The sequence below is a fragment of the Rousettus aegyptiacus genome, unplaced genomic scaffold, assembly GCF_014176215.1.
Source record: "Rousettus aegyptiacus isolate mRouAeg1 unplaced genomic scaffold, mRouAeg1.p scaffold_m13_p_17, whole genome shotgun sequence".
Lineage (NCBI taxonomy): Eukaryota > Metazoa > Chordata > Mammalia > Chiroptera > Pteropodidae > Rousettus > Rousettus aegyptiacus.
In genome coordinates, this window is record NW_023416292.1 from 11,048,106 (window position 1) to 11,072,341 (window position 24,236).

Genomic DNA, 24,236 nt, shown 5'->3' on the forward strand with positions numbered 1-24,236 from the left:
TAATTTTTAATGAATTCAGAAGTTAAAATGCTGGGCCCATGTAGCCATCTGAAATTAAACTTGATTTGGAGTTGAAGTTATTCTGCCCCTGCCCCCAAGTTTCAGCCTATCGGAATGGATAAAGTCACTGACTTTTCCGCTTCCCCATGTACCTCGCAAGCTTTATAGTCCTGACGTTTTAACCTCATGTGACTGGAGAAGGTTGAAGGGAGAGAGACAAAAGTTATTATTTCATGATACCATTATAAGCTACTTTTGTGATCTCTGGGCCTGGTACATGTTAAAGTTAATTTTTTCATACATGGATGATTTTGTGGGTTCTTCTGAGATCACTTCCCTGTAGTCTCTGGTCCGTACCAATGCATCTCTATTCTAGCTTCTAGCTGAGGTCTTGTGCTTTCTTTTATAGCTCCTCAATGCATCCTGCAGTCCACTTCCACACATCTTAGTCTGAGATTCTTTCACTCTACCAAACAAACCCCTGGTATAGGATTTAAGATTAAGGGTTCTCTTTAGTCCATAGAGAATACTCATAAGTGTATCTTTTCTTCCAACAAACTCTGAGAATGTAATTACTTCTCAAATGAAACACTCTACTCTGCTATCTGTGTTCCTTTATATTTCTCAAGCATTGATAGACACCGGCCCACTGCAGGAGACTTATATTAAACCCCTTGATAAACTTTCTGAGTAGTCTCCTTAAAGGAAGGCCTCTCTCGTGCTTGGTTTTTAGGAGATGTATACCTCCCAGATCTCTTCACCAAGGAAAAAAGGGCTCTACCCCCAAGGAGTGGTCTCCAAAACAAACAAACAAACAACAACAAAAACTCTTTCAAAGTCCACCCCGTATTTCTACTATTCTAATCATTTATTACTTGTAAGGTATGTATGAGGTTTTACAGTAAAATAATGTTCACATCCACCTGCTTTCTGCTTTTTTCCAAATGTAAAGGAGTAGGCTGCATCACAACTCGTTTTAGAGATATCTTAGGTCTTTTATCTTAAGATCTCAGCCAAGACTTCCACTTTAAAATTCAATAAATATGTGGGCCAACTTCCAAAATGGCAGAGTGAGAAACTTGGGTAATTTTCTCTGCAAAAACCACTGAACAAAGTGGTTAGAATGATCACAAACAACAATTTCAGAAACTGACCAAAAGACATGCAACACATGAAAAGCATTGTTTTTTTTTTAAATCTACTAAATCTCAATAAGAACAGTGGGAGTCTGTGACCTTTCAGCAAGGGGGTGCTCCTACCCCTGCCACCACTGGCGTTCTGCAAAATGGAAGCTCTATCTGGGGGGCAGAGTAGCCCTGAGGAGTTGTGGGGGGAGGGGCAGAGTGAGAACCATATTTTCAGGAAAGCATAAAAAATGCTACTATATCCAGGGATGTTTTCAAAACCAATAGAGATACAATAGCAAACTTTTAGGAAAGTTTAATGTATGGGATCCATACTGGTTGTAGCAAGCAACAAAACAGCAGACGAGCCAGAAATTTCATAGAGAGATCTGGAAAAGGAGACAAGCAGTGAGAGCTTTGCTGAGGCCCACTTATTCCTGGTGGACTGGAAGACTGTGTGTATATGCAAGACTGCACCTGAGGAGAAGAAGGCTCAGAGGACCCTAGCAGGCTACTCGCTAAATGTGGTTTTGTAAATGCAGAAAGTAAAAACCAGAGAGGACTTATAAATACCCTGTATTTTGAAAGCATTTACCAGGCCACATGCAGATTAATCAGCAAAAGCTCAAGATTTACTTGCTCAAGTGTTAAAGCAATCATTTGGCCATTCACTGGATGACTTTTAAGCTATCCTGACCCAGGGCCACTCTCTAACCAGGCTTGAAAATAAAAACAGATGAAAAATAAAACTGAGCTGGCTCTTCAGAGACTGAATATTATAGGGGAAAACTCCATAGAATGAGGTGAGGAAAGTCACTAAAACAAACAGCAACAGTAACTTCTCCAGGGGGAGAGTGAGAATCCAGAGTTGCTACAATATATAAGCTATTAAAAAACAACAACAACAACAAAACAAATAAATAAATACACACAACAACAAACAATTTTTTTTGTTAAAAAAAAAGGAAAATGTGAGCCATACGCAGGAAAAAAAAAAAAAAGGCAGTCAATATTAACTATCTCAGAGGAACTCCAGATTATAAATCTAGCAAACAAGTATTTCAAAGCATCTGTTACACATATGTTTGCAGAACTAGAGAAAACAATGCTTAAAGGCTCAAAGGAAAGTATGACACAATAACATATCAAATAGAGAATAGCAATAAAAAGATTATAGACATTAGAAAAAAATAGCCAAATGGAAATTCTGGAGTTAAAACATAATTGAAATGAAAAATTCACTTATGAGAGAGGATCGACAGCAAATTTGAGCTGGAAGAAGAATCAGTGAATTTAAATATACATCAATAGAAGTTATTTGAAGAACAGAAATAAAAATAAAAATAATGAAGAAAAATGGACAGCCTCAAAAATTGGGAGACAACATTAAGTATATTGATGTACGTGTAATGGGAATTTCAGAAATGAGGAGAGAAAAAAAAAAGGAAAGAAAAATATTTGAAGAAAGAGTGACTAAAATTTTCCCAAATTTGATTTAAAACCTGGCAAAAAGCTCAATCAATTCCAAGTGGGATAAATCCAAAGAGATTCAGATCTAGACACATCATAGTCAATCTCTTGAGAATCCAAGGCAAAAAGAAAATCTTGGATGTAGCAAGAAAAAAATGTTTATCACATAAAAGGTAATTGAAATACAATTAATAGGTGACTTTTCCTCAGAACGATGGAGACCTGAAGGCCATGGGATGGCATATTCAAGGTGCTGAAAGAATAGAACTACCAACCAAGAATACTATATCCGAAAAAACTACCGTTCAAATAAGAAGGAAAAATAAAGACATTTTTACGACAATAAAAACTAAAAAAATTCTTTGGTTGGGGATATGCATTATAAGGTCTAGTGAAGAACATTCAGACTGAAAGGAAGTTACACCAGACAGTAACTCAAATCCACACAAAGAAATAGAGAGCACTGAGAAAAGTAAGTATAAAGACAATTTTTAAAAATGGTAGAAATACATGTTTTTTCTCTTTTCTTCTCTTAACTGATTTAAAAGTCAACCGCACGAAATAACAATTATACAATTGTATTGTTGGGCTTATTTAAAGATGTGATACATATGAAAATAATAGTACAAAAGTGTGAGGAGAGAGTCGAGCTATAATGGAGTAAGGAAATAACTCCAGATGGTAACTGATTCCACGGGAAGAAGTAAACAGTGCCAGAAACAGTAAATACATAGGTCAAAATGAAGTATTCTATAAATATGGTTTTTCTCTTTTCTTCTCTAAGCTTCTTTAAAAGACGTAGAAAGTATAAATCAATAAATTACAATAACTATTATTGGGTTTATAACATATATAGACAACATATATGATAATAATAGCAAAGGAGTGTGGATGGGTTTGAACCATATCAGATCAACATTTCTAATCTATACTAGAATTGTTATTATTTATTTAAAGTAAATTGTAATAAATTAAGATGCATCAAGACATAATTCCTAGAACAATCACTAAGAAATTCACTCAAAAACATAGTTAACACATACAGAAAACAGAAAACAGAAAGCAAGATGGCAGATGGAAATCTAATCATAACCATAATAAGATTAAATGTGAGTGGATTCAACACTCCAATCAAAAGGCAAAAGTTGTCGATATCCAAGTAAGGTTTGTAGTTTAGTTAATAGCATTATATACTAGTGTCGGGTTCCTGCTTTTGATAATGTACCATGGGTATGTAAGATGATACATTGAGGAAGTCTGGGTAAAGGCTGTATGTGAACACTACAATATTTTTGCAATTTCTTAAATTATTTCAAAATAAAAGTTATGTAAAAAGTCTAATATATGTAGATAGATCTAATTTATATGTACACCTTTCATTCCAAAGTTATGTTTGAAAGAAGTAACAAAGTGGTTATACAAGAAAATTATCAGATAAGGTTCCCTTTCTTCAGGATAACCATTGGTCATTATTGTCAGGCGGTGACGATATTTTCAATTCTAGTTATGAATAGGCACCCACTCATCATTTTCCCCCTAAACTGTTAATGATAGTAGTAGATATTTCAGGTTTCTGTGGAATTAAGGGGTCTCTGTCATGCTCGTAATATTCTCTAGTTACATTAAATGAGGAAAATGCATTTCCTCCCACAATTAGCTCAGTCCTGGAAACCTTATTGCAAACAGGTTGCACAACCATTATCATGAATGCTCATAAAACAGCGGGGGTTTTTGTTGTTGTTCCATTTTGTTTTGTTTTTTTATAACTAAGCTGCAATAATGAGTTTTAATAACTAGTCTCGGTGGGTGTACACAGTCCTTAAGTCTGAAACAAGAGCTATGAAGTTATGATTTCTTTTTTTTTTTCTTTCTTTCTCTCCTTTTAATATTTATTTTTTGGCTGCCCTATAAATAGAAACATCTGGATGGATACTAATGGGAGATAAATTTGGATACGCTTTTCAACATACACTTGTCTATGCGACGTAACAGTTGGTTTTCGATGAATGGTTTATAATAGTATGTGGTCTGACCAAAACCCTTTAGTCACGTTGTCAGGGCGAGATGGGTTTCTCTGGGAAAAGTGAGCAAGAACCAGGCAGACAGACTAGAGCGCTTTGTCAATTCTCTTTCCCTGCATTATGTGCTGGGACGACAGGAAAATAAAGGGCTATTATTAGGTTTGCGGCATCTGGAAGAAAGAAGGATGGGAACGCAAAGGATCCTTTTCTCTTTCCTCCATTTCATCATGGAATAGAGCAGAGGAGGTGATCAGGGGCTCAGCCTTGAAGCAGTGGCAAGCTTCTCTCCTGGAGCCAGACTGGGCTAAGTTCACGCCTGTCTCCTCCTTTCTCTGCCTGTGTGATCCTGACCCTCAGTTTCCTTATCATTAAAATGGGGAAACGACCACCACACACCTCACAGAGGCAGTGGGAGGATACAGTGAGAAAATGTATGCCAATCATCAAGCACAGTGCCTCGCAGGTCACAAACACATAAAATTAGTATTTGTTATTGTTATCGTAGTTTATGAAACCGATGCTCTTCCCCAAACTGCCACAACTCCCTGAGACTTCTTTGACTCTTTGGAGATTCCTAAGAAATTCAAGCAGCAAATTTGTTAAGCACCTTTTATAAAGACTGTGTACTTTCTCATTGACTGTGTACTTTCTCATATGTAATAATGAGTTTTAATAGAGATTTAAAAATACTGCCGTTTCTGATCTGTTAAAATGTTTTAAATAAAAGTATTGGGACGCTGACTCGTCTGCTTCCAAGTTCAAAGCTTTGTCGATCACGCTGGATATAGGGAGGTGTTCTAAAAGCAAAGAGCACGCAATGCTGTTTCCACCATCCTCATACAGATAGACAGTTACTACGGCATTACTCATGTCGTACATTCGGAGATTATTTTGCTAGTGCGTTTTTAAAACCTAGACTAAGCGAGAGTCTGATAGTACCATCAGGAACAGAAAAATGTAAGATATGTACATGAGCTGCTTTATATTTAAAAAAGTCTCTCAAGCCCTACTCTGAATTTCATACAGAAAACCTGTTAAGAGAATTTTCCTGTTCCCAGGGAAATCGAAAAGCATGCTACCAGACACGAAGGTCCCAATTAATTAACCAGGTCTGTTTCTTAAGCCAAGGACCCAACAGCGCGGAACTTGCTTGCCTCCTGAGTCCCACACACGCCCGGTGTCCATGCTGTTCCCAGAGGGCTGACTTTTCCTGCTTCCCTTTTACTCCCCGGTTTCGGACAGTGCTTCTTTATCTCTCTAATCTGTACTCCTGAACATTCATTATTTAAACAGACAGGTGCATAAGGAATATCTTCCAGAGTTTTAGAGAAGGGAAAGATTCAGGTGGTTTAAAATAGAATAGGTTTGATAAAAAAAAAAAAAAAAAAAAAAAAAAGGTAAACATGAATGAGCTTAAGGGTATAGAAAGGGGAAATGGAAACATTTTCTGCAGGAAAGGTAATGAACAGGAAGCTGCAGCCACCTTGGAGAGGCTCCATGCCACCGCGGGCTCCACCTGTGCTGGTCCGTCCCCCACACCTGCACAGGATCCTCTCCACTGATCCTTCAGGGTTCCCTGTAAACTCACTTTCTGAAGTAAACCATCTCTTAATCTTTCTTCTAGGTTAACACCCTTGCATTTCTCCTTGATAGCTCTTACCACAATGTTATATACTATATACTACTAACATATGGGGTATATGTCTCCTCCAGTCATAAGAAACGTGAGGGAAGTTCTGCCTCTTTCTTCCTGTATTCCTGTGTGGCCCTGGAGTGATCACTCACTTACCGTTGACTGAAGGATGAATAAACAAATGGGAATTCATTTAATGGGGAAAACTGGCCAGATCCTAGATGAGGTCTTGTGTTGAGAAAGAATGGAAGGGAAGTAGAGCCTATTTATAGAACCTAGTATGACAAACTAGAAGATATCTTAGCAGTTGCTAATTTTCTTACTTAATTTTAGAAGTTCACATTTACCGAACATTTCCCAGGTGCCACGTACTGTCCTAAGGGATTTATATACACCAAAGTGATTTATATATATCTTGCTTCATCTTCATAACAAAAGTAAAATTAGTATAGATATTTTACAGATAAAAAGCCTACTCTTTAGAAAGGTCAAGTGATCTATCTAGTTGACAGCCCAGACTGAGGCAATCTCTCCTAAGTACCTTCCCCGAGAAAGACCAAGAAATTTTCCCCTGGTCATTCCCCCACATTATGAGGGGCTGAGCTGTCCCTAGAATCGTGATGCTCAGACTCATACCCAATTCTTTTGTTCTATATCATTCTGCCACTCTACAAAAGGCCCTAAAGGATAGGACATTATACAATAAGCAACGGCATCATGAGGCAGTCTTAGCAGACAGCTGGCATCATGGAGGGGATGCTTTGTATTCGTTTGCTAGGGCTATCATAATCAAACACCAGACTAGGTGCCTTAGACCACAGAAACTGATTTTCTCACAGTTCTAGGAACTGTAAGTCTAATATCAAAGGGCCGGTTTCTCCTGAGGCCTCTTTCATTGGTTTACAAATGGCCACCTTCTCCCTGTGCCCCCACACAAGGGCTTTCCTCTGCGCCAACACAACAACGCTCTCTTTGTATATCCAGATTTCCTCCTCTTTTAAGGACACCAGGTAGGTTGCATCAGAGCCCACCCTAAGGGCCTCATCATAACTCTACCACCTCTTTTAAGGCTCTTTCTCCAAATGCAGTCGCTGGAGTGGGGGTATGGGGTTAGGGCTTCCACATGTGAATTGGTGGGTGGGGCACATTCAGTCTCTAACACATCAATACTATAAACACAGCCGTTAAACAAAGAAGCCTAGGACTGTTGAAGGAGAAAGTGGTGCTTGAAAAGAGAGGGACAGAGAGGCCCAGGTATGATCTGATGTGAGCCTAAACTAGAACTGTAGAGGTGACTGGAAAAGAGAAAGAGAAAGAGAGAGGGAGAGAGAGAGAGAGAGAGAGAGAGAGAGAGAGAGAGAGAGAGAGAGAACGACATCCTTCAATGGGCTCGCCTCCCTCATCTGGTTATTTCAAAAGTGCCTACCTAGCATGCAAAATACACACACACATACATTCTGTAGAAGTGAAACAATACATAACATAGTTTCTTTTGTTTCTTTTACTACTTTCCAAATGCCAAGTACTAATCCAGGTGAACCTATTTTAAGGGCTAGGAAACCCGTCTCACAGTTGCATGATGAGCGAAACAAGAATGTCTCCTCGGCCCCAAGCCAGTTTTCTAGTTTTCTATCTTTGACCGTCCGGTTTGTCATTATTTTCCATTGTTTCACCGCTTGGTGGCCAAAAATAAGCAGCCCATTCTGGCTATATTTTAGGTCACAAAATTTTGGAATTAGAAGAAAATCTTCATAATCACCACCTAGACAGAACTTCAACGTGCAAATGTGTAAGCTGAGGCCTCAAGATATAAACAAATTTATCCAAATTCACCCAGTTAGGGAAACAGCTGAACACATCTCATCACCGTAAACCAGACACTCTTTCCTTACACTCCACCAACATCCTCTCCTCTCCTCTACAACCCCAACCCCTTCCCGCATACTCAGGCCAAAAAGGAAATATAGACACAATTCATAAAGAACCTATGAGTACACTCTAGTTTGATCAAACTTTCAAGTTGCCAAATTATTGTGTTGGTAGGCTCAAGACATGAATTCGAGGAAAATAATTAATGAAATTTGCTGTATGATTTGTCAAATGAAGCTTAAAAAAAGTCATTTTCATCTTTTATACTTTTCTAGGTTTGAATAATAGTTATAGGATGTTTACTTACCGATACTAGATGGATTGTTTAAAAAATTCCTCTTCCCACACAGACCATTATGGAACATTATCCCATTAGCAAGTGTTAACTATAATATGTTCATGTTCAATAAACATCGAATAATCTTCTACTTTCTACTTAAAAGAAACTGATAATCATGAAGCACTCAGCGTTAACACTTTTGAAACACACCTAACAATGTGACACAAACGCTCTGAGAAATGCATTTACTCTACAGCTTTCTCTCTCCACACCAGACAGTTTGCAAATATGCTCCCCCAGGGAGCATTTTTGTTTTGATGAGGGTTCAGCTCCCTCCTTAATTGCTGCCTTTTTGCATGACGTACTCAAAAGATTGCCACATCAGGGAAAGCCATTTCTTTTTTTTCTAGCATAAACAGGCCAGGGAAAACCCCCAGGAAAACAGTCATACTGGTTTTCGTGTTTCAGGAGTGCGGAGGTTGATCTTGTAGTTAGAGTACGAATGTTGACTACGATCTTGAAGGGGAAAAAAATGGACAGAAAACATAGCCAGAGTGGTGGAAGATGAGCAGAGCTGTAGACCCACCCATCTCAGGTGTCACTGTGAAGTCAAACCGCTGAACACTAGCCATGCATTCTACAAGTCCTAGACTGGGAAGCATAAAATGGTCCAGTTGTCGGGCTGTAAGAAGTTTTGAAATGTGCTTTCAGATAGCATGAGTGACAGTTCACTTCTCAAATGAACAGGAAACCCAGCCTTCTGCAGGATAAGAGCTCTGTAAATAGAAAATATGCATTTCAAGGATGTATCCTCAGGAGTTTTTAAAATCTTTTTTGTACTATGGACAACTTTGGCTGTCTGGTTGAAGCCCAAGGACTCCTAGATACAGTATGACATTATAAAATTCATGAAATAAAACACTGGATTACAAAGGAAACTAATTATATCAAAACACATGAGGTCCCTGCAGTCTAGGAGATTCCTTAAATGATACTTATGTGTGCTTTGGAGTCTTGCAACATGGTTTTTCCCTCTACTTCTGTAGAGTGCACCCATATAGTTCTCAAGTTCAATGTAAAATTTTTGAAGACAGAAAAACACACACAAAAAATAAAATGATAGAAAACTAGGTTCTTTTTGTATATCGATCTCTGCTAGCATTATGTTGAATGTATAAGCACAAATATTTAGGTATTACATATAAGAAACAGGTTGAAATGAACTGGAAACACTATCACTTGCTCCAAAAATATGAAATTTACATTTCCTCTACCGCGGGTCAGCAAGCTGGAGAACAGCGCCAAGGACGTTAATAAAAGCTTAAGAATGTTTCATTGGAGCTTCTGCTGGTGAGATATAGTGCCTCGGTGTCTTTTACGAAAAGACAAAAGTAATAAAAGCAATGTTTTGCTCTCTCCTTCATTTGGCAGATGTCTCTTTCATTTTAAACTGGAAGAAGTTAGATAACTATGTCTAACTCATGGCCTAACAAATATGAGAAGAGCCAGGAATAAAGTGCAGAATGACTTTCCAATTCATGACATGTCTCATCAAGATAGGAGGGAAGGAGGGGCAGAGAAGAACCTTCTGGGAGCCAGGCAGTGCATCTGGGAAACAAGCGAGCCAATAGCAAACTCCAGAACATCTCACCACAAAGAGCTTCCCTTTCTCACCACGCTGCCCAGCTCAACCCACACAGACTCACTACGTCCATCCATGGAGGCACCTGCCCATCATCAGTATAAAACTAAAGCAGCCTAATGTTGAGAAGATTTATGATAAACAGCTAATATATTTTTTAAAAACATGGATTTTTTTAAACCTTGAGGAAATATGAGTTGATATTTCAACAATATTATTTTAGTTCTTAAAAAACACATTGTTTTAATTATGTTAACCAATGTTAAAAAAGACAACACCAGCTTTTTTCTAAAGTGTTAAGAATTGGGACAGAGAAGGAAATGACTTTTAGTTGCAAAATGAAGGATTTATGTCAGGTTGCAGAAAGAACGTCCTGATAGCAGAGCTATAAGAGAAACTCCCTCTTACTTGATGATCAATTACTATTAAATGTTTTAGCCATCTTTATGTGGCAGAGCTGTAATTGTTCAAATTGTATAGAGCATTATCTTGAGGGATCAACAACATGCCCTCAGGAATCCGGGGAAGTATGCAAAAGCCAAGCAAAGCCAAGAGGTGTGATATGAACCAGACGCAAGAACTTAGCCAGGCATCCAGTGAAGGCAGGTGTGGCACTGTTAGACGATCAGACTTTAAAATGGCAACAATAAATCTAGCAACTAGGACTTGAAGAAAAACATGATGGCTCCTGGAACAGGCAAAGGTACTGAGATTCACCAAGTTCAGAACCGAACTGGGCTTAGCAGTATCTGGCTAGGTAAGGACTCCAGCCAGAGTTTGGAAGGACTCAGTTCCTGCCAACTAGCTGCTGGAACTCAAGCCAATCAAGGGCTGTTTCCTACTAGTTAATGATTGCCTTAGATAGAAGGATCTGTATTCCACAAGCTCATGAATGTCTATGCATTTTTGTTTTATGCATTTATGCTTTGTTTTGTTTTTGTTGTTTTGTGTTTTTGATTAGTGTTTTGATCGTTCATTTTTAGGATTTCTGGATTTTCCCTCTTTCTTTATAAACTCCCACTCTTAAAGAACTCAGCTATTCTAGCTTCTCTGCGTGCGCTCCCAGCATTAACATAGCTGGAGAAAACCCACATAACCCAGCACACTGATTCCTTTTAGGTGCACATTCTCAAAACTCAAAGAGGCTTTCAACACTACACGTCTTTCTCTAGTAAACTGGCATTCCCACTCTAGGAAATGACTTGCTTCCTTCCCTCATGTCTCTCTCCCCAACCCCCTGCTAGTTTATGACTTCATCTCCTTTCACTAAAAAAACAGAAGGAACCAGAAGGAAGTTTCTCATCATCCCACCACCAAATCTGCAAACTCCTCTGCCTGTACGCAAAGGAGGCCTAGTTCCTCCTCCTGATACAAGACCTGGCCCCACACGTGTCTCTCTGGATACGAACTCCCACCCTCCTCAAGCGCTTCACTCTGTGAGGGCCACGTCTCTCTTTTCTGAATCATCGAACTTTACTTGCTATTGCATAATCCCACTGGCAAACCCGTCAGTCTCCCTCGATGCCAGATTCTTTTTCCCTCTGCGTCTCCATTTTTATGTTGTGTTTCCCTCACGGGTTTCTCTAAAAGGCACTTGGCTCATTCTGTGTCCATTCTCAGAGTTCTCACTTCCCCTTCCTTCTCCCTCTGTCCTGTCACGGAAACTCCTCTTAAGATCACTGACCTCCAAATTTCAAATGCAGTCATCACTTTTCTATCCTCTGTTTCTCTGGAACCGCTTTCCCTCCTTTACTCCTATCACGGCACCCTAATACCCAGTTTTCTGTCTACTTTCTTGGTGGCTTCTTGGCAGGCTTATCTACAAATGCTGTTCTCTACCCAGGGCCCCTATCTGGAGCCACACCATTCTCACTCCACGCACCTGCCACCCATGGCTTCTCATCCCTCACATCTTGGCTAAAATTTTACCTCTCGGCATAACCTTTCCATCCTTCATGTCCCCAGGTTATTCTCTACTATTGAAGTCTATCTGCTTCATTTGATATCTGTTTATTGTTTGCTTAATTATTGCCTCTTTCCTCCAAGGAGAAATTCACTGTACCTGCTTTATTCACCCAGGTTTGCCCTACAGGTAGCAAAGTGCCTAGCATGAAGTCAGTATTAGTTAAAACCTGACATATCGATGAAGGAATAAATGCACACAGCCCAGTGATCAACAATTCCTGGTTGACATTAGCCATTGCATTTTTTGACCCAATAGGCAAAACTCTTAAGTGAAAAGAACTATCTAAATTTCTTCCTCTAATACCTGTTCTTTTTCTAAGTATTAAAAAGATACATCTTTCTTACTATTTTTCTAGGTAGACTATATATACTCATAAAGTAGTATCTAGAAATTATTTCCTCATGGAAAATTGTGATGTATACAAGAGTGTTCTTTTCATTATGAAAATAGCTTGCTCATATGGTATTAACCTCCCAAGCCAATTTGTCAATCTAAAATATAATTTCAACAGATAGTAAGAATTACTACAAACACTGAGTCTCACTTTTCTCCATGTTTTCTATAAATTCTTACCTAATTGCTCTAGATTACTTTTGTAATACTGTCATAATATTATGTCAAATACTACATGTAAAAAGCTCCACAAAATAAATGATGCTTTTATTTTTTTAAAAATGAGACCCTGAAGAAAACTTAGACACCATTTATCTGTCATGGGCAGAACTTGTCTCTTCCACAATTACAGATCCAAGAATTCAGCGAGAATACCTCCTTAATAACCCAACTTGTTGCCTATGTACTGCACTCAACTCGCTTATCTTGTTAAAGCTGTGGGCAGTAAAGTGTGGGGAAATAGGAAGTGTGTCAATTTACCGAGTGAAATTCAGAAGCCATTTGCTGACCAAATGTTTCTTGTGGCAGAGTTACATCCAGCAGTCAAACTTGATCTGCTATGTATCATTTATTATGAAGTTAATTTATGTATAATAAACCATTTTATGACCAATAGAAGTGTTTAGCCCTGAAAAGGAGGAGTGTCTGGTTTACCATGAGCTACCGGTTTGTTGGGAAAGTTAAAACAATAATGATATTTTTTTCTATAGATGACTGATGCAAGGGCAGAGTGACTATTTTGATACAAATGCTTTATGCCAGCTGCCAGGGTTAAGAAGAGCCCAAAAGAGCCATAAGCTCTGTGGGTTAGTCTTAGAATATTCTAATATCATGCTCTATTACCAAATGGAAGTAAAATCTTTGGTAAAATTAGTACTTTTAATACAACTCATAATGTGTTTTGTATTTTTAGATAAAATGTCATATACTTTATCTTCTTAAAGTGGCATATCTCTATATAAAATGCTAAGTAAGTCCAAAATAGGAAATTCTGAATCGTACACTACTTTTTCAATCATTCTTAAACGTTTCTGTGGCTTCCTCTGTTAGGTCAATCAGTAATCCATTAAAACAGCAGAACAATTGAGTTAATATGGAAACATGCATTGGAACTTTCTAGATCGTCCCTCATAAGTTTTCTGATATTAACACAAATAGGAAGTGGTTCAAAGCTTTAAATAATAGCACTCATCAAAACTGAAAATATGAATCAATCAAATCAATCAATTCAAACTTACAAAATGCATCAAAATGAAAATCATAAGACTTGAACATTAAACAAGCCATTTGACGGTTCAATATTTCTCTTTTCACATCCGTAAAATGTAACGACCTGCTCTCCTAACTTATAAGGTTATTGTGGAAATGAAGTTCTTAAGCAATAATCCACAAAGTGCTATGCAAATGTAAGATATCGCTGGCCCTCTGATATTTTTTTAAACTAGATACTCAGAAATCAGGTTGTAAATTAAGTGATCACAAACTGAAAGCCTAAGCAAGTATAAGTTGACTGTCATAAATACATGTATGAGCTTTCTGTAGTATAGAATACTGAAATTGCATATATTATGGATGTTTGTTTTCTAATCAAAACATCCCATTACTTAATATACCTAAATTTCCCTGTAGACTTCAGAAGTCAAACAAATGAGAAAGAGAAAGGAAAGGGGACCTCTGGATTTACAACCGAGTGTGCTAAAAAGGGCCTATCAGCCCATCATCTTTAATCCAGAGGTTGTTAAACTCTAATAAGGATCACTTTACAGGTGTTTGCTGAGTTTCTCTAAAGTCATTTTAATTCATTAAATAAATGACTTGGCTGGTAGTGTGGCATTACGAATCCGCTTATGGCAAGCACAAATTATTTAAGCTTATTTTCTATTCATATAAAGGAGAGAGAAACTGTGTTTTCCAAGAATGCTGTCAAAGTGGAGTGAGAATCAGAGAGAAGTAAAAAATATAATCACATAACAAGAATAGCTCAATTTGGCACATCTCTTTTTTTCTCAGGCAGGTGATGTTATCCAAAGACCAAGATCCTATCTGCTCCAGAACCAACCTTCTGGTTCTCCCAACTATCATTGCTCAAATCATCAAGGAGGAGATGATGAACTGACTAAAATTTAAATTCATTATTCGTAAGTTGGTTCTTGACAAACATGGACATTAATTTTCTTACAAAATCTTTATAAGAAATCATCATGTAACCACACTATCTTGCTTATGGATAACTGTCATTACGGGCACAGCGCCCGACACATATAAGGACTCAATAATATTTAAGGTATAAATGAATATGAAATAATGCACCAATACAAAAATACCATGTTTTAACAGGAAATTTCATGATTGAGGGGGAAGCATGTTTAAAACAGCATGAACAGTATATTAAATTAAACAAAAAGGCCATTAGACTGAGGTGACTCTAATGCCATGGCGGCCTACGTAAGCAAACAAAACCTGAGCCTATAAATGACTGAAACCTAAGGACAACTAATCAGAAACCGCCAACTAAGCTTTAAGCTATAGCCAATCAATAATTTCCTTACTTTGCCTCCACTTCTCTATAAAAGTCTCTCCCCTGAGATCCTGTCTGTGAAGCACTCCTAACCACTTCTGGGGTGATACTGCCTCCTTCCAATGGAGTTTTGCTCAAATAAATTCTTGAAATTTTTAATATGCCTCAGTTTATCTTTTAATAAGCGTGTTCGCAATTTTGTAAAAGCTGCATGTGAGTGCATGTACAGAACAATTTCTAGAGGTATTAACAAATGTCTATACACGAATTCCTGTCTCTGTCTCTGCACTGATGCGTGCTAGGTACTCAATAAATATTCACTGACTGAAGAAATGAATGACATTTTAAAAGTAGCTACCCCTTGGGGGGACTTTAGGTAATTTTTGCCTTCTCTTTTTTGCAATGCTCTATATTTAACTAAATTTAAACAGTGAGTATAAGTTATCTTTGAAATAAATGAGAACATTATAAAATATAATCATGTTGGGAAACAGCATTAAGAATTTTCAAATAAAAGCAGAGAATATAGACATCCCCCGATCCAATTGAAAATAACTTGCATCTTATTTTCCTATTGTTTCACTTATTGCATTCAGTAATAAAAAAAAAATCAGATGTTACAGAAAAAAATGGTAAGCTTAATTTTGTAAATCTTATTGTTGGGGTTGAGTCTGGAATCTAGGTCACCTGATTTCTAGGAAAGTAGTTTTTCCCACTATATTGAATTGCTTAGAGTTCCAGAACACTAATGAATAAGTGACAATTTGGGCACTACCATATTCACTGTTGGGCAGTTCCTTACTAATAAGTAAAATAATTTGCTAATTTGATATTACCAGGAAACTCCAAAGTCCTGAGAAATACTGTGTTTTCATGTGACATGAATTCTTTTTTTGGGGGGTGGGGGAGGGTATGAACTTCCTAAAGCTGTTTCTAAATTTGTGTATGTTGGAGGAGCATCTGCGCATCATTATTCTGGGGAAGGGTCCATAGCTTTCATAAGACTTATAAAAGGGCCTGTGTTTTTTTTTTTTTTTTTAAAGGTTGAGACTAACTAAAGTTATAAAGTCTGCAAGCAAGAGGAGGAAAAACCGGTGGTAAATAAAGAATATACGAGAGGAAAAGGAACCACAGCTAATTCTGTCTTCCTCTTTTTATTCTTGGAACATATTTCAAATACATAAATAATTTGGTTTTATGACTTTGCTTTCTGAGCAGTGACACTAGGAATGATACTGATGAGTTAAAAACAGCCAAATTATCTCTCTGTAATGAACTTCATCAGGTTCTAACTTTCTTGTCCCATAAAATGTGCTTCCCTTACAGGAAGTTTGTAAACGTTGCTGTGAGCATATGCAGATTAAACACTTCTCTATGCATTTCACAATTATTGCTTCATTTAAATTTTAACTCTTCCACCCCTCAGTGAAAGAAGCAAATAACTGTTTCTTATCTCGACATCAAACTAGACTGGCAAGGTCTAAGGATCTCTGGAATATAACTTACAAACTCTTAACAGGGTTTGTTTCACCGTTACTCCCTTGCAAATATCTTTTGGGCTACAATTTCACATTTATGCAACAACAGAAGCAAAACAAACACAAATTCTCCTTGAAAGGGTTAAATATGCAAATATCATAACTCAGAATTGACACTCATCCAAATGTACACTCCACCTGCCTTAGCTGAATAAATGCTTACGTCATCAACCAGTGGGAAGAGCATTTCTTGTTCTAGTTTTTGAGGTGAAGATCATTATATTTAAGACTCAAATGATTATAAGCTGTGGCAGACTTAGATCTTTTAAGCTTCTATTATTTCAAGTTTCATGGCTTTTTTACTGCTGCTTCGAAAACAAAATTACTAAAGTAGTTTTCACACTCAAAACTTAACTTTCTTCTTTGATCAAATCTTCTTCCAGGATCTCGCACTGATCTCTGTTTTCTGGCGTGTCTAATAACTTAGGGAAGGAGGAGCGCATCAGAATACCAGTCGTTTTACAATTAATTTTTCAATATTATCTTCCTTTCCACATAACACTGCAAAACATTAAATACCCAGGGATACTTTGCATAAGGAACTGGAATGACTACTTTTTAATTAAATCTTAAACGAGTCCACAAATACCATAAATACGTCGTTAAAGATCATTCGGGCTGTCAAAGCACGCTGCTCAAGTAAGGGGATCTGTAACCACGGGGTGGCATCGCATGGAGCTCTAATAAGTGCCACCTCACTGCCTTTTTGAATTTTGGTTTTCTGTCACGTCTCTAAGTGAAGGAAACACCTTATCGTTCGACTCCACAGTGCCTTTAGATCCCGGAAATCAAAACTGGCACTTGTTAGAAGAATATTAAGTTCCCTGATCCGTGTCTCGTCTCAAAAAACAGAGGACGTGCAGCCTCGTTAAAGCAGTGAACACGAGGTTTCCCTCGGTCCTATCCTCCTCCCAAGGAAGATTCAAACTAAAAGCTAAGGAAGGCTGAAGATAGAAGTGGATGAGGGGGTAGGGGGGAAAAGTAAATATATTGCTTACAGTTCCCAGGGTTACATGAGTTTCTTCGGGTTCCTTTATGCTTTCGGTCAGGCTCCCTTTTCAGCCAGGGACCACAGAGAAGTTTAAGTCTTATCCTTGGTAGGAGGGGCTAAAATGTGGGCTGGTTTCCTTTCGTCTTAACAGATGTTTTAAGGTGGAATTAAAGAGGAAGAGAGGGAAAGCATTGTTCTTGCAGAAGCTAATATCCTAAATGTAAATGTTTACTTACCAGAAACAAGAATTTGGAGTCAGAAAACATGTTTAAATCATATGTGAGTTAACCAATCCTGAATTACAAGGATGTCGGGGTGTGTGTGTGTGTGTGTGTGTGTGTGGTGCCTAGAAGTACTTCTGGTCCTTAAGTAAATACTGCTTCCTCTTTTTTTCCACACATAAGAACTAAATAGAAAAGATGATTAACTCAGAGAATTTTTGCATTCTTTTAAAATGCAGTTTATAACAAAACCAAAATAGACAATGAGTACATTTTTGAAGTGAAGAACAGACCACTTTAAAAATCAAATCTGTTCAAATAGTACTTGTCCAAACTTAGAACACCTGAGTTGATAACCATTTGCTTGTAAAGATTAAATGCATACCAAAGACTGTACTACATATGTTGAAATTTAAGGAGGAAATCAAATTAGGTTTAATTACAAATTTGCAATGTAAATTCAAATACCTGATAGCACTGTAATAAAGAAGGTGTACTTTTTAAATTTTTCTAAATTTCACAAGAATGGATTAGTGTCTTTAAAGATTGATTCATTTAGTATATCTTGTTTTCAAACACAGCATCTTCTCTTTATTTTTTATTTTTCTCTTTAATCAAATACTGAACATTCTTTCCTAGCTTTCTTACAAGTTCAGAGAATATAATTTCTGCAGACCCCATCATTAAACCTTCTGGATTATCTGCTTTCTGTAGCCTAAGGCTCAAATCGTTTTTATTTTTATTTTCTCCCATAAATTCAACCTGTTACATTTAAGTCTCTCCTTTTTAAGAAAGGTCAGTAGTCTCATGGGTATAACGGTCTTTCTCTTTCCAAGAAGACCTCAAATTTTTTTAAAGGTGGTGTGTGCAAAATAGAGAAGCAGAGAGTACATGGCTATTTTTCACCTTTTCCTCCAGGTACAGTTGGTGAAAGAAAGGACGGTGAAGTGGACTCTAATTAAAATATATTCATAATGAATTTAGATATTAGATGTCATGATGAAAACACAGATCTAGAGAGATAGTATCTACAAACAATAAGAACTATATTTTAATAGCTAAATATCTACTAATAGTCATCACTTGTACTTGCGATGTACATTTACTGTATCCATACAGTTGCATTAATATTTTGACCTGAAAAGCAGAAGCAATAATTTTCTTTTAATTCTTCTTTCTTTTTTAACTGATCATGTGAGGCAGATTTCTACTACTTTATTAAATTTTTCCTCCGTGTTTTTTAAAATATATTAAGAGAACATTATAATAAAGTACTAGTAAGATCATTGTTATTCTCTATAGAACCAAGTACTTTATTATCACGACATTTGCAGTATCATTAACCACTATATTCATGAAAGCAAGCATTATCATCTTTATTTAGAATTCTAATATTACATAAGCACACAAAACGGTGGTAAAACCAGGATTTCGATCGAAGTCTGTCGGACTCCAAAGCCCACAATTTTTCTAGTATATCATACTATCTCTTGTAGCAAGTTTTGTTTGGTAATCTTTTCAGCTTTGTCCCAAGTCAGCCAATACCCTGACTGTTATATGTTTACCAGTGGAGCCACTGATAGAAAATGAAACCCCCTAAGCACCCAGGCTGGGCACCTTCCACTGTTTTCTTCCTCACCAGCAATAGTCACTGTCTTGACCCTTCTATCCATCCTAATTCTATCATTTATCTTTGGGTTTCTAAATTCAAAATTTTTTAATCTACATTTTCCTTTTCATTTTACTGTGAATATATTAAGTCATACTCTTGCATTACTGTTATTCACATACGCTGCCATATGGCCTTCACTCTGGTACCTCTCTTCCCCTCTTAAAATCATCGTAGGCTTCCACCCCAAGTAAACTGCCTTCCGGGTCACGTCATCCCACTGCCATGCTCATCCCATGAAGTCTTCTCCCCTGCCTATTTACTGCTACTATCATTCCTTAAAAAGTGTTTTTCTTTTGCAGATAAAGTAGAAGCAAAAATTAAAACACAGTCTGTAAATTTTATCACAAATTACAAATTTATGCTGTACAAATGAAAAGAGTCAGTCAACAATTAATATGACAGTATACAATAGAAAATTCTGTCTACAGACAAACCATGTTTAGGAATTTTTGACAAAGCCAAGTTGTCCTAATTTATTTCACCTACACATAGCAATAATTTAGCAAGTTGTTTTCTTGCTCTTCAAGATCCCGCTAAATTTGGTAATGCAAGTGCCTGTCTAATTTCAGCAATCCTGTCAGAATGGGCACGAGCCCAATTACACAGCTCAGAAACTAACCTGCAGGCACTTTATGGGCTTTTAAAAATACTTGTGCTCTTGGAATTTAAACATACTGATGACCACGAGAGAGGCTGAGCCCAAACTCTGTTTTGAAGGTGATTCTGAGCAGGAAGAATTACTGCTAAGTGACTGTCCAGAGGTCCTCAAGTGAATGAGCTCTGAGAAATGTCAGTAAAGGGTTACATTAGAGGTCTGAGATAATAGCATTCGCAGACTTATGATTATAAAATCAATGACTAAACATCTTCAAAAGTACTTTTGCTATTTGATTTTTCAATACGTTGTCAAGCCCAATAACTTCCCTTTGGAAAATTGATCTTCCTTCATTCCCTATGTGTGCGTGCGTGCGTGTGTGTGTGTGTGTGTGTGTCATCTTTCTCTGACTGGATGCACAACAATAACAACAACAACGAAAACAACTAACTCTAAACCTTAACCCAAATAACAACGACAGTCACAGATAAAAATTTAATTTCATTACATTTATTATCTAGCTTTGAATCCCAGTTTGTCTCAAATTTATTTTTTAGGGTGAAATAAAATTTGAGATAATTCACGAGTACAACAAAATTCCAAAAACTGCTATGAAAAAGCAAAAAAATTCACCCTAATCAAATTCATTCCGAATTAGCAAAATGATCCAACTGTTTTACTCATATAGATAGGACCATTAAGGAAAACATTGCTGACACAACATATTTAAATATATCTTAATTAACACCCTACCAAGATATTTTTACCTTCCCGAAAATAGCAGACTTATCCAAGAACTAAATTAAAAAAAAAGAAAATATTAATATCCTAAACAGTTATGTTTATCTACTCTTGCTCATAATTTGCTACCGTTAAAAAAAGCACTGCAATATCAGAACATATTTTGATTAATCACTAAAATAGGAAGAAAAAAGAAGATATGACCATTTTACTATCTGTAACAATTCTAGAAAAACAATCTCCCTTTCACTTGATTCTCTAGATATTTTTATTTTTCTTTATACCCCTTCAGATACTTATAATAAATACATAGTTTAAGTTACATATGGTCATTTGTTTTAAAATGTTTCACCAACCGTCACACATCATTCTCTTTGGATATAATATGTAGCAAATAAGGGGGAAAAAATTAAGAAGTACAAATTGGTGGTTACAAAATAGCCATGGGAATGTGAAATATAGCATAAGGAATAGAGTAAATAATGTTGTAATAACTATGTAAGGTGTCAGATGTGTAATAGATTTATTGGGGTGATCACTTTGTAAGTTATATAAATGTCTAATCACTGTGTTGTATACCTGAAACTAATATATTATAAAAAATAATAATTAGCATCCAATCACCTAATACATATGATTCATTCATTTGATCACTCGTTCCCAATGATTTCTTTTAATGTCTTTGCTAGGAGATCCTTTTAAAATTTTATCACTTGAGGAAGCAAATATTAAATTCAATAATCACATGTCACTACTAACAGAACCATTTTTCAAGTTACTTCATCTCTTCGAAGTAAGAAGCTTTTCTGCAGCATCCGTGCAAAGACTGGTTTTTGGAAACGCCTAAAAACACAATCTAGCTTCATCAAGGTCTCTACATAGACAGTTTCCAGAAGTCTTGCCTGCGTATCATGTGCCTAGCATATTGTTAGACACTGGAGAGAGAGCAAACTGCACAGACAAGGTCCATGTTCTCATGGAGCATCTATCCTGGTGGACTGGGGAGTCAAGGAACAAGATAAACCCGATAATGACTTTAAAAAAAAAAATCTCTAGGAAAGGCCTCTTGAGAACACATTTCGAGTTAGATTTGAAAAGTGAGAATAAGTCAACCAGCAATGAAACTGAGTGTGGGAGGAATGTTCCAAACAGAGGAACCAGCCAAGAACGAGCACAGAAACTTGTGAAAGTTGCATATGATTGAAAGCCATTATAAATATCTTGAACAAGAAGTGGTGGAAGAAGGAAAGAGAGATAAAGAAGCACTGATTTAAATCTGAAATCTAAACTGGGACATGAAACTAGGATTGAAATTTGGTGCGTAGTTACCATAATTTAAGCAGTAAAGGCAAAAGCAGGGATTAGTGGTCGGGAGGACATGCGAAGGCAATTCCAGGAGAAAAGGAGAATTTATGGGGAGAGCAGCAGGAGGTAAGTTTAGAAATGTACATTGCGCGTGAGACTTTTAAAATTCTTGAATAACAGACAGGGGTTCAGATATTTTCCCGTAGTAAATAAGAAATGCCCTAGATGTCAAAGATGGTAATGGTTAGTTGTACTGTTTTATTTTGATTGTGACAGTTGATTGTCGGAGATGGGTGTTGGTTTCTTGGATCTCAGCAGGGGAATGAAGTTATTAAGCTGGTATTCAGGAAGACAGCAGAATATAATGAAGAACAGAGATAGCAATGTGTGAGGGCAAAAACCAGAGTGATTTCCGTGTCAAGAAGATATGGTATACTTCCTGAAGAGGAAGAGCCCTATCAAGATGGAAAAGATGGAAATAGAGTGTCGAAACAATTTGACAAAAGTCAATACAGGAATAAAACAGGCCACACAGTAGGAGGAGATAATCTCTATGATTCAGAGATCTCATTTAGAATGAGAAACATATATTTAATAATGTTTTATTAAGAGTCAAGATTTAATCTTCAAATTGCTGCTTACTTCATAAATTTACATCTGAAGATGTCAATTTATTAGTTAGAATCACTTTTTCCACCTGAAAGTTGTGAAAAACAATTTAGGAAAAAGAGAGGAGATTTGGGATTACAAAATGTGTCTTCTGAGAGGCAGACATAAGTGTTTAGGAAAGAAGTTCTTCCCAGTATACGGGAGTCATACTCTGGAGTTGCATGTAAACTCTGGGGGTCTCGACAGCATCGCCCCACCCTGCATTGTTATCATCCCACAGGAAGGACAGGAAACCACTGACTCTCGCAGAGTAGTGATTTACCCAGTTTAAACATCAGAGTCAGATTTAAAATGAACCTTTGACCCCAAATTATGTAGGGTAATGAGAGAGAAAGAGAGAGAGATTAAAGATGACTCCCAGGTTTTTGGCCTAAGTAACTGAAGGATGGATTGCCATTCCCCGAGACCTGGAACCATTTCCCATGACCCATTCACAGATATTGAATTGAGCCATAGAGGTTAAAGAAAAAGTTACCCAGTGAACAGGAAATGGGAGATTTGGAGTTTTTATATATACAAGCCTTGTTTTGTTCCCTGATAGCTTTTTGAAAAAATGCATATTAAATAGGTAACGAGCTTGTCGTTAAACATTATGAAAATGTATGTGCCATCCTTTTGAGTTTAATTTTCACGGCTCCTTCTCTATTCCAAGGCATGACTTTATGTTCCATTGACAAAGCATCTTTTAAGTTGTCTGACAACTAAAGCAGAACAAAGGATGGAGAAGATTACTTCCCTGGACTCCCCACTTCCCTTCAACTCCACTCCTAATTATGTTTGCAAAGCCCAACTTCTCATAGGAAAATATGTGAAGGAAGCAAACATGGAGTCGAGGTAGAAAGGACAGGTGATTTGCATATTTAGAGTATCGGTAACCCCCATCCCTCAGATAAGAGTAGGCAGCAAGACTTCTGGGAAATGGCTACCTGGCCACTTGGTCAGAGAAGATAATTTGTGTGAGATTGATGATTCAGACTCCACCGAAAATTAGGGACCTTTGCACCTTGTACATAGTAAGCAGTACATATTATTACACAGTAATACATAAGTAGTACATAGTGATCAGTATGAAATATTTAATAATACTTATTAAGATTTAACCTTCAATTGTCACACTTACTTAATAAATTAATGCCTGAACAAGAAAGCCAGGTTATTCTTAGTGGGAAGCAGTTTTGCTATATGAAAATGTGGAAAACGATTTGAGGAAAACTGAAGGGATTTGGCATTACAAAATGCGTGGTGTTCAAATAACATTGGACTATGTCTTTGAAGCTCCTTGAACTCAAGACTGGCACAGATGCAGGAGAACAGCTCTCGATTTCAAGGCATGAAGTGGCTCAGGCATGGGTTTATCGCTGGTAACCAGAATATACTCAAACCAGAGGATTCTATCTAAATGTTCAGAACTTTACAAAATCCACGGGGCACCTGCACAAACTTGGAGAATGGAGAATGTTAAGTGGAAGGAAGTTTAAATAATGCTTGAAATTAAATTTCCTAGCCAGTTGGAATTTAGGGACTTTGTAAAGTAAAATAAATGTGACCTTTCTTACATACAGGGTTACAAAAGTCATAACCACTGTAC

General features: G+C 37.1%; 1 protein-coding gene across 3 annotated transcripts in view; it reads right to left on the reverse strand.

Moving 5' to 3' along the window:
- PLA2G4A (phospholipase A2 group IVA) overlaps positions 1-24,236 on the reverse strand; it is a 235,663-nt gene that overhangs the window by 94,927 nt on the left and 116,500 nt on the right. Inside the window, exon 1 of one of the 3 annotated variants that reach the window (XM_036234504.1) lies at positions 17,453-17,543. The exons of 1 other annotated variant lie outside the window; for it this stretch is intronic. The gene's annotated coding sequence lies outside the window, so the exon portion shown is untranslated. Of the gene's footprint in view, positions 1-8,424; positions 9,161-17,452; positions 17,544-24,236 lie in introns of those variants that run through there. One more of the 3 variants, XM_036234505.1, reaches the window with a different exon arrangement.